We start from the raw sequence: 12,375 nt of genomic DNA, 5'->3' as shown, positions 1-12,375 counted from the left end.
GGCTATAGAGGAGGGGCAGTAAGGTTGGAGACATGGATGGCAGATGGCTGAATAGTGTCAGGAACACTAAATTACATGGCCTCAGGGCTGCTAAGATTTTCTAGTCAAATTTCAGCTCCCTGGAATCAAGAAAATGCACTTTTTTTTTTTCCCATTTGTGAAACTACCCATCCACACAGGGAGTGCTGAGAAGTCTGGTCATGATGTTTTTATTTGCAGAGGGCTGCTTTCAAAATCTCAGAGTTCCTTCAAAGAAAATGGCAAACACAGCTTTAAGTCACCAGTAAAATTAAGTGTTTAAACTGGGTTTTCCTCCAAAAAGCACAAAATGGGAAGATTTCCGATTTCATTAGCTTCTAAGCACAGAAGGGAGTCGAAAACATTAGGGAAAGAGACAACATTCCACCTCTAAGGGTCAGTTTAAGGGCTTTTATATAAATGTTGGATACCAGGTGGACACTCATAAAGAGGTAACAGCATTTGTGAAGACATCTGGATTGTTCCTCAGAACCACAGTATTGAAATTGGTGGGATGACCCTTGAAGGAAACGCTGCCAGTATACCTCTGCTTTACAAAAAGGGGTCATCAAAACATGATGATATTGTGCAGATGAAGCATCACATAGATCAGATCAAGAGACCTGAATGCGGGGGTTGATGGTGGTGGGTGCTGGTGTATGACTGTTGAGCATGTATCATATATAAGAATACTGTCCCAGTCAACACCCTTTGAATGTTAATCTATTCAACACCTTATGAGTTTGTTATTATTACTGCAATCTTAGGGATGAGGAAAGAGAGTCCCAGAAGTAACTTGCCACATAATTAAGAAGAAGGTGCAACTTAGACTAGCTTAATTACATTTAATTAACCTACATAGTAACTCCAAGAATCAACCAAGTCACTTGCCAGGGTTATAGCAAAGTATCTCATGTCAGTCGCAACAAAGAAAAAACATTGTCCAGGAAAGGTTTCCATACTAATGCCCAAATTCTTCAGCCACGAGGAAATGTGATGTTCCAAGGGAAACAGAGAAGGCACAGAAGCCTAACCCTGTCTCTGCTTCTACAAAACTTCCTAAATGGAGAGACTTTCTGGCAGATCATTTGTATCCTGGCTTCATTTCCAGAGGTGGAGTTCTTAATACTGTTCTTAATACTGTGTTCAAGTGAGCCAGAGGTCAACATATATAAGCATTGGGAATCCACAAATTCCCCACAACTATATCAAGTGTATTATGTGTATGTGTATTTTTTCTTGTAAACGTCACATCAGACACTCAGAAGAGTCTGGGACATTCCTCTCTGCCCCCCACAACCAAAGGAAGGTTTTCAGTCCTCAGCTCTTTTAAGTTACAATTTATCCCTTGTGCTCAATAAGCTTTGGCCTATCAATGCTCAGAAAGGCAACAAGGTATAGTAAAAATAGCACTCTTTCACTTACTAATTTCTTCACTTAGTCACTCATTCAAGTATTTATCAATTGCCTTTACACGCTCTTCTAGGCAATGGGAATTCAGAGACAAATTATTTCTGTGAGCTCCCAGTCTAATAGGAGAAAGATACCGAAGGAGGTAATTATAAAACAATATGTAATAATCTCAATAATGGATATTTATGGGTTATAAAGAGAAACATCTAATCTAGGCTGAGAGGGTTGGGAAGATTCTGACATGAGCCTTCAAGAATAAGTGGAGTTAACCAGATGCCAAAGGAAAGTCATTCCGGGCAGAGGAAAAAAAATCAAGCACTTGCCACCTGGCAGGAAACAGCATGGTAGATATATGGGGGAACTTCCAACAGCCTAATTTTCCTAGAACACAAAAAGGAAGAGAATGGTAAAAGATGAGTCTGGGGAAGTTGAAGGATAGGTTATGGAGGGTATTAGGTAATCTAGCTGCCGGATGGAGAGGGGCTTGAGAAAATTCTGTTACATTAACCCAGCCTGATGTGATGAAAACTTATACAGTGATGGTGGTCATTTCCTTCCCCTGTAGACTGGATTCTTGCCTTAATTCTGACGTTTCTGTCACTTGTTCTAGACCTACTACAAAATATCAACATAGTGGGTGCTCAGTAGTTTATGTTGAATGAATAAATTAAGAGTAAGAACAGGAAGGTGCATTTCAGGTTTGAGAAATATTTTGAGTATCAACATGGCAGTAATTGGAAATAGAGTGAATGTGGAAAGTGAAGAAAAGGGAAATTGAGGCAGCTTCTCACAACCTAAGCTTTGGAGTCAACCAGATTTGGGTCCCAACTTCTGTCTTCTGAACTTGAGTCATCCTTGTTTGAAACAAGTAGGAGTGGAAGATGGCGGTGATGGCTTAATATGGACTAAGCTCAGTATAGAATTAATCATTTGTACATGAAAGAGAGAGAGTGAACAGAGAGACAAAAAGAGACAGACACAGAATCCCAAAGATGGAGAGCAAGAGAGGAGAAACAGAAAGGGTCAAAAAGAGAGAATGTGTTTTGAGGGCACCCAGGCTTTAGGGGCTGAGCAGTGTGAGGGATACTCTCCACCTGATAAAGTCAGGTATACAAGTATGTGGTGTTATTAAGTAGGTGCTCAAGAGGATCAGTGCAAAGGAGAGTAGGAAGCCAGAGAATGAAGAGAAAAAGCAGAATGACAGAGACTCTGCTGAGAGGAGAAAGGAACAGACTCAGCTCTTCTCTTTCTGTGCAAATGACCCCAGCTCACACCTGATCCTCCATTACCTGGTATCAATCTGCTGATGCATTACAAGAACACATTGCCTCTAGGCACACCTGTTCAACAAAGTGACTAGCATTTAACAAGTCTGAAAGGGACCCACTCATTCCTTTGCAAAAGTCCAGTTCTCTCATTTTGCCCCAAGGTGTCCATTGAGGGTTCACTGGGAAGCCCCAGAGACAGCAGAAGTTTGATGTCACATCAGGAGAATTCGCCCTGAGACTCTCTTCGGTTCTGGGTGAGGTGATTAGCCAGGCTAAGAGGCCCCTTTCTGGAAGGAACATCGTGGTAATTGCTGACAGCCTTCCCTACAATGGATGGAAGAGTTCAGAAATAACAAGAATAATGAATAAGCAATCAGTCTATTCTGGGGTCTGCTATTACTGCCCTTCTAATTGGGTGTCTCAGAGTCTCCTGGGATTCCCTAAACTATAGCACTGTTCCCAGAGATTCCAGAAACCTAGGCTGGAGACATAATAACTCATAACAAACATTCTGATGGGAACTGATGGCCATTCTGGAAGCTGTGACAAGATTTTTGTCTTATCTTCTCCCTCCCCATGATCCCCTGGGCAGGCTGGACATGAGAAGTCTTTGAGCAGAGAGCACACCTGAGTTTGAACCCCAACTCCACCAATTCCTAGGCACATGGCTTGAGACCCAACACTTTACCAGGCGTGCCCCACTTTTCTCCTCTAAACCTAGGGTGAACAGCTCCTGCCTCATAGGGTTTTTGTGAGGACTAGGGCTAATATATGCAAACTGCCTGGCACATAGTAGACTTTGAATAAATGATAGCTATTCATATTATTATGATGGAGGGTATCTTTGGCAAGGATGCAAAAGACTGGCAGCCTGACAAACTAGAAGCCAGAGCTGCATTTTGGAAACTACCGCTGAAGTGTGCAGTAGTCTTAATTAGAATTCTCATTAAGTTCTGATAATAAGAAATGTGTGAGAAGACACTTTTCAATCTTCCAAGAGAAGACAGGAAGTGGGCAGATTTAAAAAAAAAAAAAAGGCAAAGAAAAGTAACTTTCGGTGGCATCTCATTTTTGTCTTCTTAAATGGACTGAGTGTTAGGAGGAGTGACGTGAAATGTCCCTTCTGTGCTCACCTTTTTACCTAATGGAGTTGTCTCATCACACTCTTGCCTGAGGACATCATAGGACGGAGCAAGGTGTGAGCAGGTAGGTTTGGATAGGAGTTTCGGGATTAAGATTGTAAGTGGCAGAATTGTTCTAGAGGATCCCTGTGTATGAGGTCTGCCAAGTGACCCAGGTACAAAGTAGAAGCTTTAAGGTAGTTGTTTGGGGGAAGTAGTCTTAAGACACAGGAGGAGGGTCTAGGAAGAGTAAAATAGGAAAGAAGGAAAAACCCAGTCTCAGGGGGCCTCTATGGAGCTGATTACCACTGTGAGGAAGGGGGTTCCAGCCCCCCAGGACCTCTGAGGAGCTGATAGAAGGCCCTCAGAATTGTCTTCCCAAGAGAGGGAAATGGGAACTACGTACCACCAGTCCCCAACTCCCACTGGACAGTGTTTAGCCCACGGGGTGGTAAGCCCCTCACACTTCCAGCATTACACATGCTTCAAAATGGCTGCACTGGGTCCTGATGTGATCCTACATGGTAGAAGCAGGAAGGCACTAAGGCAGACGGCAGAGCTCTGCAGCACACCTAGGCCAGGTGCTACCTGGGTTCGCCTGTGCAGCTGGTTGCCACAGCAATGGCTAGAGTCAACACCACTGGTCAAATGGAAGCGATACTGGAGGTGGGGTGAGGGGCTGAAGTGTTCACCGGACTATTCTCTGTCTGCAGTCTCTTTGACTCTGAGTCCAGAGACATGGGAGCTGGGAAGCTGTGCAGCTTCACACACAAAGGGCAACATCTTTGATTCTGCAGAGCCTCTGAGAGGCTTCCCATCTGCCATTTCATCTGTTCCTCATAGAAATCCTGCAGAAGGACAGGGCAGGGGTGAAGAGCGCTACTGTGCAGACAAAGAAAGATGCTCAGAGACCTTCCACAACCGGGTTGGAGTATTTGAGATAGAGCCAAGCCCAGGTGCCTAGAAGTGATTCTCAGGGGTCCACCAACTACTCACTTCGGAATCTCTGATGTGTTTGTGAAAATGCTGATTTCTGGGCCCCTAGAGCTACCAGATCATGGTTTTCAAGTTTGAGTGCTGTTTTATACAAGTCACCCGAGGGCTCTCTCTATTTGCAGCAGTTGCCCATGACTTCACAACACAAGGGTAAACCAGGTTCCAACCACAGCGTCTGCTTCCAGGGCCTTGCATCTAAGTCTTTCCAAGCCCAAAGCTAATCTTCTCCCAGAATCCTGGAATGAATACAAAAAGTTGGCTACCATTATAGGATCCCCAGGTCGATGTCATTCTAAGACTGAGAAGCAGACGGAGGAGAAATCGAGACATTTTTGAAAGCAGGGTCCCTGGCCAAGAGGACCAGAAGAGTCCTCCAAGGTCACAGTCTCTATCCATATCCTGTGGGTGAGGAAAACAATGTCCAATATCATGCAGCTTGTTCCAGAGTTAGAATTCAAGCTACGGATTTCCTGGTGCCCATCCCAGTGTGCTTGGGGATCCACCTCTCTGCAAAATTGCAGGGAAATCGTCTCTGCTTTCCAGGCCTTCCCATACCACCACCCACCCCTTGCCCCCATGCATTAATTAGCCATGCATTCTAATTTGCTCTTCCCCAGGACTCAGGACGGCTACTTGCACTTATACACCCACACCTACCCCTGACTCCAGCCCCCAAGCTTTAACTGAAGCTCTGGATGGTTTGCTGTTATTTCCATGTCATCCTCAGTCATACCAGAGAGTCCAGGTTGAACTGAATTGCCCAGAACTTCATAGACTCTGTAACCTTCAGAAGGGCCCTTGGAAAATAGCAGTGGGAGGCAGGAACTGGCTAGGGCAGAAGGTGACAGAGTGTCCAACTGATATGAAAACTAGGTCTGTGGGGAGGGCAGGAGGATGCAAGACAGAAATGTAGGGAAGAAGTGAAGGAGGGAGAACATGGGGCAGAAGAAGAGAGAGGAGAAGGCACAGCATCGAAAACAAGACATAGAGAGGAAGACAAAGAGAGAGAGAGAGAGATCACATATTAGGAAGGACATGGAGTCTGTAATTTACACGTCTGCCTCCTCCACTAGCTGCCAAGGTCTTGGATTGCAGGACCTGTGTCTGATTCATTTCAGTGTACCAATGCTTAGCCCTGAGCCTGACATATAGCAGAAGTTCAGTATATATTTGTCAGATAAATCAGTGAACAGAAAGACATCCTTGTAGAGCAAACCTACAAAAAAACATATTGTTATTCCTATTCTACGAATGAGAAAATTTAAGTCAGAGAGGCTAAAGCAGTTGGCCAGGGTGCCACAGGCAATAAAAAGGTAGGCCAAGACATCATCATAAGCCAGAGTGACCCCAAAGCCTCCCATTAGCTATATTTGGATAGGTAGATGCTACAAACTTCCTGTGCTTATGATCCAAGGAAAACTCATCCTACTTCTTGGGGCTAGTTGGGTCAGGACTAATGTCCCCCAGAAGACAGAAAAGGGAGGTATGATCAGCATAGTTGGTGCTTCACCCAGATGCCTTCATATCCCTTTTCTTATTTCCAGCCACCAATCTTTCAGACTCTGTGTGCCTTTGATTATAATGACCAGCACCTGAGATTCTGAAACTCTTCCCTTGGGCTCCTGGCACTAGGTTCCTGTTCCCCTTACACACAGCAAGCCAGTGTTCCTGGGGGTTCCCATCCCTTTTGCTGATGATGGGAAGGTGTGTCAGAATGAAAGCCCAGCTTCTTTGCTTGGAGTAGCTGCAAGTTCTGAGGAGCATTGCACACCAGAGCTACCCTCCATGGGACATCGCCTGAAATTGCACCCTTGTGTAGCTTTTCTCCCTTCTGTCTGACTCCAACCTTTCCCTTACTAGTCCCTCCTTGGATCTCTTTCTTCCTTGCATATGAGTCCTTGTCTTGGGATCTGTTTCTGGGGATCCCAATATAATTGAGAAACAGCAAGCTACCCCATTAGCCTGGGAATCCATGAGAAGCAAATATTTTCTATTAATAACAGCACCCATTTATTGAGCAGCCACCATGATTAAATGTTTCACACACCTTACTTCAAATGTTCAAATGACATGACTAGGTAGGTAAGATTGTGTCCATTCTGGAGATGAGAAAACCTAGGCTCTGAAACAACTCCGTAATCTCCCCAAGGTCACCTGGCTAGAAGTGCTAGGGAGGGGATTTGAATCTAAGACTACCTGTCATCAAGGGTTTCCCCTACCCATCCTATCTCTCTTTATGACACTTGCTATGCATTTATCCATCTTCCATTTTCATTTGTTTTTTCCCAGGGAGGGAGGGACAGTGGCATAGAGATCCTTGTATCCTCAAGGCCCAGTACAACACTTGGCACGTAGTAGGTAATCTGTATTTGTTTAGTGAATAGCTAAATGAGGTACTTGAGAGGAACAAAACACTTAGAAGTGTCTCTAAATTATCTCCAAAATTCTATTGACTCTGCTTGAGAAAGCACTAAACATCCCCATGAGGCAGATTCCCATAGCAAATAATGAGACCAATGATAAAAGCTTTAAGATCTACACGGCATTAACATTTGGGACCTGAATATGGGGACTCGACTGACAGCCAACTTGTAGAAATCCTGTACATTCAGCTCAACTGCCTTCGATAAGTGGGCAGCAAAACACAAAAACAAAATTACAGCATCAAAACCAGCTTCCAATTACCAGAAAATAAGGCACCTGCACATTATAAATCACCTCTCTAGGATATCCTCATTTTGTAGCTTTTAAGATGAAGACAATGAAGTGTTCTATTTGGATGTTGAGCTTCTTAAAAACAAGGTGCCCTTTTAGAATGTTTTCAAAGGAGGCATTATAAGATTTGAATCTAAGTGAACCCTCTGAACTTGCAAAAAGGAAAAATTCAAGATGATGTGAAAAAATTATTTCCAGCAACCATGACATTTCTTGATGTGAAGTGCTTTCTTTGAACAGTACAACACAGCACGAGCTGGGACTTGGAATCTGACAAGAAAATAAGCAAGATGCCAAGTTGACAACGCAGACATTCTTCTCCTACAAAGATTTCACTTCTATAACTGGATCAAGACTATACCAGCAACTTGGAGAGGGCTGAGTGAAGTACTAGAAATGGTGGAACGAGCACTTGCTCTGTGATCATAAGGAAGTCACTTAACTTCTCAATGCCTTTACCTATTAAATGGTATTACTAGCCCTATTAAATAGAGTTCCTGGGAGGGTGAGACATTGGGAAATGAATTTCTTAGCCCAGAGTAGGTTAGTTAAGATGGTGATGGTGATAATGATGATGAAGATGAAAATGGTTAAGAGATGACATTTATTAAGTGTTTTTTATGTGCCAGACATTGTTCAAGATGTTTCATCTACTGGATTTGCTTAGGAAATTCTAGCTACTCTAACAGATAAACCCTGACATCTCAGGGCTTAACACAATATTAAGATTACTTCTTACTCATACAAAGTTCAATTATTGATGGGAACCGTGGTGGGGGAAGTCACTGCCCCACAAAATCATTCAGAGACTGGGGCTCACCAAGGGTCTGCCGTCTTCAATATGTGGTTTCTGAGGTTGTGCTGGGCATTGACATCTATCCAGCAGGTGGGGGAGACAGTTGGGAGGATTATGCCAGAGGTTTTATGGACCATGTATTAATTCCATTAATATTGTCTCAAACTCAGTCACATGCCCCCCATCCAGATGCAAAAGGAGAAGGGCTGGGAAGCATAGTTCTTGTCTGACCTGCCATAACTCTGTTACATCTTTGTTGGGCAATCATCTGTTTTGCCACTCATACATTCCATAGTAAAGGCCTCACACAAAAAACCTGAGGTGTGAGGGCTCTTATTACTTGAAGTATTAAAGATGGATAAGCTGAGGCACAGAAGGTGGTGGAGCTAAGAATCGGTTCCAGGTTAGTTAGTTATCTCTCTGAAAGTGATAAAGTTGTTATCATTGTGCTTAGATATTCATTACTCACAGAAGACACTGTAACTCAGACTTCCACACTGGAGGGACCTTAGGTCCCATCTCTGTCAGAAAGCCTCTAAGATGGCCCCAAATGGTCTCTAACTTCTGGTCCTCACAGCCTTATGCAGTCCTTTCCCCTTGAGCAACTTGCTTCTAACCAATAGAATGTGGTGATGTTGTCATTTCTATCATTAGACGACCAAGAGATTGTGACTTTTGTCTTGCTAGCAAATACTCTCTTCTGCTGTCTTTGATGGAGTAAACCAACATATTAGAGAGTCTCCCATGGAAAGAAATTGAAGGTGGCCTAAGGCCAAGAGCCAGGGAGGAACCAAAACCCTCAGTCCAGCAATCCTTGAGGAACTGAATCCTGCCAACAACTACATGAGTGAATTTGCAAGCAGATCTGCCCCACTTGAGCCTCCAGATGATACTCCAACCCTGGCTTACAATTTGATTGCAGGCTCACAAGAGATCCCTGAAGCACAGAACCCAGTTATTAAGCCATGCTCAGATTCCTGATCTCTTATAACAAGTAACAATAAATGATAATACATAACTAACAGACCATCTAAATGCAACATTTTTTACTACCATGGATCTCCTTAATGATGATTTTATCCCCTGTAGACCTCTAGATCTGAAAAATTCCTTCTACTCAGCAAACCATATTCATTGAGCAAGAATTTATCTTCTTTCCAGTTTTAAAAATTTTATCAAAATTATAACAGGGTCTTCAGTAAAATCAGGTCCCTGACATACTCACGACATTGCCAACAGCCAGGGAGATGGAAGAAAAAGCAATAGACCAAGTTCAGAATTGTCTTACTCAGACCCAAGGTTAAGAAGTTTAATGAGCTTGAGGTTTCTTCTAATTCCTTCTGTGGGGCCTAGGAATGTGATAACCCTGAATGGAGGTTTGAAATATTGAAAGTACTATCTGGAAACTGTGCTCAGAGCTTTATGTAGACTATATTATTCCATTCACATAACAACCCTTTGATAGGTGCTATTATTATGCCCACTTGGAAGCAGACATGGGTCTTCTGACTCCAGAGCTCTTACTCATATCCAAAAGACAACACAACCTCCTAGAGAGGGGAAATGACTTTCCAAGAGTCATACAAAATTAAGGGACACCTAGTTAAAATTCCTAGGTTCCTGTCTGCTTGTCTCAGAGAGCTCCTCTGGTCCAGCTTTCTTTCTCACTCTCCAGACACTAACCCATTCTGGAGACCAAGTACAGTTTTGCTGGTGACATATGGAGGATGGGGGACAGATGTGAAGACCATGAAGGACAGAAAGATCAATGGAGGTAATGTCACGCCAGTTGAGTGCCTCCAGGTCAGTAACAGCTGGTAGGAATGGATACTGACCAGTGAATACTACCTGACCCAGAGGAGTATACTCCTCCCTGGGCTTAACTGAACATCCTTAGAACAATTTTGGGACACATTATGGTTCCCAATTATTTACCGCAATGGAAGCAAGTGTGGGTATAGATCATGTGAGGATGAAGTGGATCATTGTGATAGGGTTGGCTTTGGAATCATATGGATCTGGGTTTGGATTCCCAACCCTGCCACTCACTAGAGGTATGATCTTGGAAGAGTCATTTCACCTCTCTGAGTCTCAGTTTTCCCTGCTTGAAAATGGGAACAAGGCCTCTTCCTCAGAGCACTGTTGAGAGGAGAAAATGAGGCAGTGCATGGACAGTACGTAGCCCGGTGTCTGGCCAATAATAAAAGTTCAGTAATCGGCAACAGAAAGATGTGCTATTATTATCATTATGGTGATTATTATCTTTCAAGGCTGAGAATGTCTGAGTTTAGGAGGAATATTTATTTTAGTTTTAGGTGATGAATATATTTCTAGCTACGTTTTAAAAAAGACTAGAATCTGAAAATTTCTGGGCCAGTGAAGTCTTTGTAGTTAGGATCTTCTAAGCACTGAGCTGGGGAGTGCTTACCTTGAATGGAAAGATATTATTATTAACTGTCTCCAACATGCTTTTAAAAATAGTCCCCAGACGGGGCGCCTGGCTGGCTCAGTCAGTAGAGCATGTGATTCTTGATCTCAGGGTTGTAGGTTTGGGCCCCATATTGGGTATAGAGATTATTTAAAAGATAAAATCTTAAAAACAAGAGTCCCCAAACAAATATGATAAAAGGTTCCTGAACCTTAGACAGAGGGGTAAAGAACTGGGGGTTTCACAGCTACTACCCCAGTGTTTGACCTGATTCCAGGGAGTTGTAAGGACATGTACCATATTTGCAACAAAAATATGTATACAACATGGTAAGTGGTCAAGAGCTTGAGGGTGAACCAGAAAGATGTGGGGTTCATTACACTCTGTCACTGACTTGCTGTTTCTTTGTACAAGCATAACCCCTCTGAGCCTCAGTCTCTTATTCTAGGAGTGGGGGATAATAAAAATACTATTTCATAGGATTGTCATAGGATGCGCTGAAATAATGATAACAAAAGCTAAATCCTGAGTGTTTACTAGGAGCTCATTAATGTCCTTAAATATTACTTTATTTCTCACAGCAGGCAATGAAAGATATACTATTATTACCTCTACTTTAAGGATGAGAAAATAGAAGCATGGTGAGAAAAGAAAGTAGCTCTAAGTTTTTCTAGTCCATGGGTGCTTAACCTAGACCCACAGACCCTCAAGGGGATCTATGGGTAGAAATTTTTGGGTTTGGGAACCTGGATGGGTAAAAAACAACATCTTTATTATTTATGTTTATAATTGAGGAACATACAACATTTCAATTAGAGGATTTACTAGCTTAATTGAAATGTTGTATGTCTCTCAGATATAAACATCAGCAAAAAGCCATCATGATATTAGCAGTGACCTGGGACTGTGTCACTGACAGAATCATGGATGCTGTCACATCAATGGGCACTTGTAACAGATAGCTCAAAGAATTGTTTGTACTCATCACTACATTGACACCTATCATTAGATCTTGTCATTTAAAGCAATAGTTACAAATCACATATATTACTGTATCACACATGTAGGTCCTTAAAATAGTTTCATATATTACATTTCCATATAACAGGTTTACTTTGTATTTCATTTTATGCATTTACTTTTTAACCATTAATGTTTTTAAATTATTTTTGAGGCGGGGGAGAGGGGAGTGAGGGGTAGAGAGAGACACACACACAGAATATGAAGCAGGCTCCAGGCTCTGAGCTGTCAGCACAGAGCCCCATGTGGGGCTTGAATTCACAAACCGTGAGATCATGACCTGAGCCAAAGTCAGAGGCTTAACTGACTGAGCCACCCAGGTGCCCCCATTTTATGCATTTAAAATCTCATTATTCTGAGAAGGGATATGCAGGCTCCCCCTGAATGCCAAAGGAATCCATGGCAAGAAGAAGAACTCTTGTAGTAAGTCTATGGCTGTTAAAGTAATGGAAATTCCTAAGCATAAAGCCAAGTAACTAGCAAGTGCTCATGGCATAGTAGTCAATACAATAATTATTACACGCTGCAAAATCCTGTTCATCTATGAGCAAACATTTGGAAATGATAAAGGACTTAATCCTGTTGACTATATCAAATGCC

This window comes from Crocuta crocuta, unplaced genomic scaffold (genome assembly GCF_008692635.1).
Source record: "Crocuta crocuta isolate KB4526 unplaced genomic scaffold, BGI_CrCroc_1.0 scaffold16, whole genome shotgun sequence".
Taxonomy (NCBI): domain Eukaryota; kingdom Metazoa; phylum Chordata; class Mammalia; order Carnivora; family Hyaenidae; genus Crocuta; species Crocuta crocuta.
This window is presented reverse-complemented; position numbering follows the sequence as displayed.